The following is a 7,817-nucleotide window of genomic DNA, read 5'->3' on the forward strand; positions in this document are numbered from 1 at the left end:
TTATACTGTTTGGTGCTTTCTTGTATTGCACTGAAGAAATGGCGCAAAAAACTTGGCAGCGAAGCAGTCAATCTATTTCTCATTTCACCTGTGTCTTCAGTCTTACATATATTCCACCTCTTCTCTGTGCATGCAAAGTATGTGTTTGTTTGAAGCACTTCATTTTTGTGCAACGTAGGAACTATTTAATTTCTCCTTAAAAGCTCTGCCTACGTGCAAGATGTACGAAATATCATTGCAGTTGCAAGAAGGCTGGTCTGAAGAATCAGGCCATTTGCAAACGCAAAATGGTTTTTTCTGATGTATTAAATGGAAGGTATTCAAAAGGGGTGTTTGGGTGTACCTTCCAAATACCGAAATGTAGTAGTACGTAGAAATGGTTTTCCACCATAATTTGGCCAAAACAATCATACTTCATCACCATCTCCTTGATTGTGGTAACCAATCCTCAAATGATAAGGTTTCCCGTAAAAACCTCTTCCCCTTTAAGAATGTTTCAAAACAATCATTGTATGTAGAGGCATTGGTTCTATGTACCACTGCCTATTCAAATAAAATAACAATGAAACAAATATCTGTTTTTTAAATGATCTAGTTTTCCTTTAATAAATATTATTAAGGACTATTTCTCCTGTTCCACAGTTTCAAGGTTGTACTTTCCGGAACAACTTAGTATGATCCACTCACTCTTTCATGATGTACTGACATTTTGTCATTCTGCTTTTACTGTAAAGCTGGGGATATAGCTCAGTGGTAGAGCTATATTGACTGCAGATCAAGAGGTCCCTCGTTCAAATCCTGCTGTCCCCTCACCCTATTTTGATTCTGTTGTTTGTAATTGGGACTTTTCATCAATTCCATTTTGATCATCTTTGACAGAGTCAGTGTTCCCTTGGATATTGCACTTTAATAGCATTTCAGTGTTTCCTGCTCAAAGCCTGTGAGTAAATGCAGTTTTTAACACTCGGCTTGGTATTCCCTTTGGGAAATTTCTGAAACATCATTGATCAATTTTGGAATCCGGCTCTTCCTTTCACAGCACTAAACAAAGGGAATGGACTATGAAACCAATTGACAACTTTGTTATACTGTTTGGTGCTTTCTTGTATTGCACTGAAAAAATGGCGTAAAAAACTTTGCAGCGAAGCAGTCAATCTATTTCTCATTTCACCTGTGTCTTCAGTCTTACATATATTCCACCTCTTCTCTGTGCATGCAAAGTATGTGTTTGTTTGAAGCACTTCATTTATGTGCAACGTAGGAACTATTTAATTTCTCTTTAAAAGCTCTGTCTACGTGCAAGATGTACGAACTATCATTGCAGTTGCAAGAAGGCTGGTCTGAAGAATCAGGCCATTTGCAAACGCAAAATGGCTTTTTCTTATGTATTAAATGGAAGGTATTGAAAAGGGGTGTTTGGGTGTACCTTCCAAATACCGAATTGTAGTAGTACGTAGAAATGGTTTTCCACCATAATTTGGCCAAAACAATCATACTTCATCACCATCTCCTTGATTGTGGTAACCAATCCTCAAATGATAAGGTGTCCCGTAAAAACCTCTTCCCCTTTAAGATTGTTTCAAAACAATCATTGTATGTAGAGGCATTGGTCCTATGTACCACTGCCTATTCAAATAAAATAACAATGAAACAAATAAATCTGTTTTTTAAATGATCCAGTTTTCCTTTAATAAATAATATTAAGGACTACTTCTCCTGTTCCACAGTTTCAAGGTTGTACTTTCTGGCACAACTTAGTATGATCCTCACACTCTTTCATGATGTACTGATATTTTGTCATTCTGAATACACTGAAAAGCTGGGTATATAGCTCAGTGGTAGAGCATTTGACTGCACATCAAGAGGTCCCTGGTTCTAATCCGGGTGTCCCCTCACTCTATTTTGATTCTGTTGTTTGTAATTGGGACTTTTCATCAATTCCATTTGGATCATCTTTGACAGAGTCAGTGTTCCCTTGGATATTGCACTTTAATAGCATTTCAGTGTTTCCTGCTCAAAGCCTGTGAGTAAATGCAGTTTTTAACACTCGGCTTGGTATTCCCTTTGGGAAATTTCTGAAACATCATTGATCAATTTTGGAATTCGGCTCTTCCTTTCACAGCACTAAACAAAGGGAATGGACTATGAAACCAATTGACAACTTTGTTATACTGTTTGGTGCTTTCTTGTATTGCACTGAAGAAATTGCGTATAAAACTTGGCAGCGAAGCAGTCAATCTATTTCTCATTTCACCTGTGTTTCAGTCTTACATATATTCCACCTCTTCTCTGTGCATGCAAAGTATGTGTTTGCTTGAAGCACTTCATTTTTGTGCAACGTAGGAACTATTTAATTTCTCCTTACAAAGCTCTGCCTACTTGCAAGATGTACGAACTATCATTGCAGTTGCAAGAAGGCTGGTCTGAAGAATCAGGCCATTTGCAAACGCAAAATGGCTTTTTCTGATGTATTAAATGGAAGTTATTCGAAAGGGGTGTTTGGGTGTACCTTCCAAATACCGAATTGTAGTGGTACGTAGAAATGCTTTTCCACCATAATTTGGCCCAAAACAATCATACTTTATCACCATCTCAGTGTTTGTGGTAACGAATCCTCAAATGATAAGGTGTCCCGTAAAAACCTCTTCCCCTTTAAGAATGTTTCAAAACAATCATTGTATGTAGAGGCATTGGTCCTATGTACGGCTGCCTATTCAAATAAAATAACAATGAAACAAATATCTGTTTTTTAAATGATCCAGTTTTCCTTTAATAAATAATATTAAGGACTACTTCTCCTGTTCCACAGTTTCAAGGTTGTACTTTCTGGCACAACTTAGTATGATCCTCACACTCTTTCATGATGTACTGATATTTTGTCATTCTGAATTTACTGAAAAGTTGGGGATATAGCTCAGTGGTAGAGCATTTGACTGCAGATCAAGAGGTCCCTGGTTCAAATCCTGGTGTCCCCTCACCCTATTTTGATTCTGTTGTTTGTAATTGGGACTCTCCATCAATTCCATTTGGATCATCTTTGACAGAGTCAGTGTTCCCGTGGATATTGCACTTTAATGGCATTACAGTGTTTGCTTCTCAAAACCTGTGAGTAAATGCAGTTTGTAACACTCGGCTTGGTATTCCCTTTGGGAAATTTCTGACACATCATTGATCAATTTTGGAATTCGGCTCTTCCTTTCACAGCAGTAAACAAAGGGAATGGACTATGAAACCAATTGACAACTTTGTTATACTGTTTGGTGCTTTCTTGTATTGCACTGAAGAAATGGCGTATAAAACTTGGCGGCGAAGCAGTCAATCTATTTCTCATTTCACCTGTGTCTTCAGTCTTACATATATTCCACCTCTTCTCTGTGCATGCAAAGTATGTGTTTGTTTGAAGCACTTCATTTTTGTGCAACGTAGGAACTATTTAATTTCTCCTTAAAAGCTCTGCCTACGTGCAAGATGTACGAAATATCATTGCAGTTGCAAGAAGGCTGGTCTGAAGAATCAGGCCATTTGCAAACGCAAAATGGTTTTTTCTGATGTATTAAATGGAAGTTATTCGAAAGGGGTGTTTGGGTGTACCTTCCAAATACCGAATTGTAGTGGTACGTAGAAATGTTTTTCCACCATAATTTGGCCCAAAACAATCATACTTCATCACCATCTCAGTGATTGTGGTAACCAAACCTCAAATGATAAGGTGTCCCGTAAAAACCTCTTCCCCTTTAAGAATGTTTCAAAACAATCATTGTATGTAGAGGCATTGGTCCTATGTACCACTGCCTATTCAAATAAAATAACAATGAAACAAATAAATCTGTTTTTTAATGATCCAGTTTTCCTTTAATAAATAATATTAAGGACTACTTCTCCTGTTCCACAGTTTCAAGGTTGTACTTTCTGGCACAACTTAGTATGATCCTCATACTCTTTCATGATGTACTGATATTTTGTCATTCTGAAATTGCTGAAAAGATGGGGATATAGCTCAGTGGTAGAGCATTTGACTGCAGATCAAGAGGTCCTTGTTTCAAATCCGAGTGTCCCCTCACCCTATTTTGATTCTGTTGTTTGTAATTGGGACTTTTCATCAATTCCATTTGGATCATCTTTGACAGAGTCAGTGTTCCCTTGGATATTGCACTTTAATAGCATTTCAGTGTTTCCTGCTCAAATCCTGTGAGTAAATGCAGTTTTTAACACTCGGCTTGGTATTCCGTTTGGGAAATTTCTGAAACATCATTGATAAATTTTGGAATTCGGCTCTTCCTTTCACAGCACTAAACAAAGGGAATGGACTATGAAACCAATTGACAACTTTGTTATACTGTTTGGTGCTTTCTTGTATTGCACTGAAGAAATTGCGTATAAAACTTGGCAGCGAAGCAGTCAATCTATTTCTCATTTCACCTGTGTCTTCAGTCTTACATATATTCCACCTCTTCTCTGTGCATGCAAAGTATGTGTTTGCTTGAAGCACTTCATTTTTGTGCAACGTAGGAACTATTTAATTTCTCCTTAAAAGCTCTGCCTACTTGCAAGATGTACGAACTATCATTGCAGTTGCAAGAAGGCAGGTCTGAAGAATCAGGCCATTTGCAAACGCAAAATGGCTTTTTCTGATGTATTAAATGGAAGTTATTTGAAAGGGGTGTTTGGGTGTACCTTCCAAATACCGAATTGTAGTGGTACGTAGAAATGCTTTTCCACCATAATTTGGCCCAAAACAATCATACTTTATCACCATCTCAGTGATTGTGGTAACGAATCCTCAAATGATAAGGTGTCCCGTAAAAACCTCTTCCCCTTTAAGAATGTTTCAAAACAATCATTGTATGTAGAGGCATTGGTCCTATGTACGACTGCCTATTCAAATAAAATAACAATGAAACAAATATCTGTTTTTTAAATGATCCAGTTTTCCTTTAATAAAAAATATTAAGGACTACTTCTCCTGTTCCACAGTTTCAAGGTTGTACTTTCTGGCACAACTTAGTATGATCCTCACACTCTTTCATGATGTACTGATATTTTGTCATTCTGATTTTACTGAAAAGCTGGGGATATAGCTCAGTGGTAGAGCATTTAACTGCAGATCAAGAGGTCCCTGGTACAAATCCTGGTGTCCCCTCACCCTATTTTGATTCTGTTGTTTGTAATTGGGACTCTCCATCAATTCCATTTGGATCATCTTTGACTGAGTCAGTGTTCCCTTGGATATTGCACTTTAATGGCATTACAGTGTTTGCTTCTCAAAACCTGTGAGTAAATGCAGTTTTTAACACTCGGCTTGGTATTCCCTTTGGGAAATTTCTGAAACATCATTGATCAATTTTGGAATTCGGCTCTTCCTTTCACAGCAGTAAACAAAGGGAATGGACTATGAAACCAATTGACAACTTTGTTATACTGTTTGGTGCTTTCTTGTATTGCACTGAAGAAATTGCGTATAAAACTTGGCGGCGAAGCAGTCAATCTATTTCTCATTTCACCTGTGTCTTCAGTCTTACATATATTCCACCTCTTCTCAGTGCATGCAAAGTATGTGTTTGTTTGAAGCACTTCATTTTTGTGCAACGTAGGAACTATTTAATTTCTCCTTAAAAGCTCTGCCTACTTGCAAGATGTACAAACTATCATTGCAGTTGCAAGAAGGCTGGTCTGAAGAATCAGGCCATTTACAAATGCAAAATGGCTTTTTCTGAAGTATTAAATGGAAGTTATTCGAAAGGGGTGTTTGGGTGTACCTTCCAAATACCGAATTGTAGTGGTACGTAGAAATGTTTTTCCACCATAATTTGGCCCAAAACAATCATACTTCATTACAATCTCAGTGATTGTGGTAACCAATCCTCAAATGATAAGGTGTCCCATAAAAACCTCTTCCCCTTTAAGAATGTTTCAAAACAATCATTGTATGTAGGGGCATTGGTCCTATGTACGACTGCCTATTCAAATAAAATAACAATGAAACAAATATCTGTTTTTTAAAGGATCCAGTTTTCCTTTAATAAATAATATTAAGGACTACTTCTCCTGTTCTAAGTTTCAATGTTGTACTTTCTGGCAGAACTTAGTATGATCCTCACACTCTTTCATGATGTACTGATATTTTGTCATTCTGATTTTACTGAAAAGTTGGGGATATAGCTCAGTGGTAGAGCATTTGACTGCAGATCAAGAGGTCCCTGGTTCAAATGCGGGTGTCCCCTCACCCTATTTTGATTCTGTTGTTTGTAATTGGGACTTTTCATCAATTCCATTTGGATCATCTTTGACAGAGTCAGTGTTCCCTTGGATATTGCATTTTAATGGTATTACAGTGTTTGCTTCTCAAAACCTGTGAGTAAATGCAGTTTTTAACACTCGGCTTGGTATTCCCTTTGGGAAATTTCTGAAACATCATTGATCAATTTTGGAATTCGGCTCTTCCTTTCACAGCACTAAACAAAGGGAATGGACTATGAAACCAATTGACAACTTTGTTATACTGTTTGGTGCTTTCGTGTATTGCACTGGAGAAATGGCGTATAAAACTTGGCAGCGAAGCAGTCAATCTATTTCTCATTTCACCTGTGTCTTCAGTCTTACATATATTCCACCTCTTCTCTGTGCATGCAAAGTATGTGTTTGTTTGAAGCACTTCATTTTTGTGCAACGTAGGAACTATTTAATTTCTACTTAAAAGCTCTGCCTACGTGCAAGATGCACAAACTATCATTGCAGTTGCAATAAGGCTGGTCTGAAGAATCAGGCCATTTGCAAACGCAAAATGGGTTTTTCTGATGTATTAAATGGAAGGTATCCGAAAGGGGTGTTTGGGTGTACCTTCCAAATACCGAATTGTAGTGGTACATAGAAATGTTTTTCCACCATAATTTGGCCCAAAACAATCATACTTCATCACCATCTCAGTGATTGTGGTAACCAATCCTCAAATGATAAGGTGTCCCGTAAAAACCTCTTCCCCTTTAAGAATGTTTCAAAACAATCATTGTATGTAGAGGCATTGGTTCTATGTACCACTGCCTATTCAAATAAAATAACAATGAAACAAATATATGTTTTTTAAATGATCTAGTTTTCCTTTAACAAATATTATTAAGGACTATTTCTCCTGTTCCACAGTTTCAAGGTTGTACTTTCCGGAACAACTTAGTATGATCCACTCACTCTTTCATGATGTACTGACATTTTGTCATTCTGATTTTACTGTAAAGCTGGGGATATAGCTCGGTGGTAGAGCTATATTGACTGCAGATCAAGAGGTCCCTGGTTCAAATCCTGCTGTCCCCTCACCCTATTTTGATTCTGTTGTTTGTAATTGGGACTTTTCATCAATTCCATTTTGATCATCTTTGACAGAGTCAGTGTTCCCTTGGATATTGCACTTTAATAGAATTTCAGTGTTTCCTGCTCAAAGCCTGTGAGTAAATGCAGTTTTTAACACTCGGCTTGGTATTCCCTTTGGGAAATTTCTGAAACATCATTGATCAATTTTGGAATCCGGCTCTTCCTTTCACAGCACTAAACAAAGGGAATGGACTATGAAACCAATTGACAACTTTGTTATACTGTTTGGTGCTTTCTTGTATTGCACTGAAGAAATGGCGTAAAAAAACTTGGCAGCGAAGCAGTCAATCTATTTCTCATTTCACCTGTGTCTTCAGTCTTACATATATTCCACCTCTTCTCTGTGCATGCAAAGTATGTGTTTGTTTGAAGCACTTCATTTTTGTGCAACGTAGGAACTATTTAATTTCTCCTTAAAAGCTCTGCCTACGTGCAAGATGTACGAAATATCATTG

General features: G+C 37.4%; 1 non-coding gene across 1 annotated transcript; it reads left to right on the forward strand.

Moving 5' to 3' along the window:
- The first annotated feature begins 2,903 nt into the window (after nt 1-2,903).
- TRNAC-GCA (transfer RNA cysteine (anticodon GCA)) lies at nt 2,904-2,975 on the forward strand. Its single transcript has one exon. It is a non-coding gene; the product is annotated as a tRNA-Cys (tRNA).
- The last annotated feature ends 4,842 nt before the right edge of the window (nt 2,976-7,817 follow it).

Source organism: Lissotriton helveticus, chromosome 1_2 (assembly GCF_964261635.1).
Source record: "Lissotriton helveticus chromosome 1_2, aLisHel1.1, whole genome shotgun sequence".
NCBI lineage: Eukaryota > Metazoa > Chordata > Amphibia > Caudata > Salamandridae > Lissotriton > Lissotriton helveticus.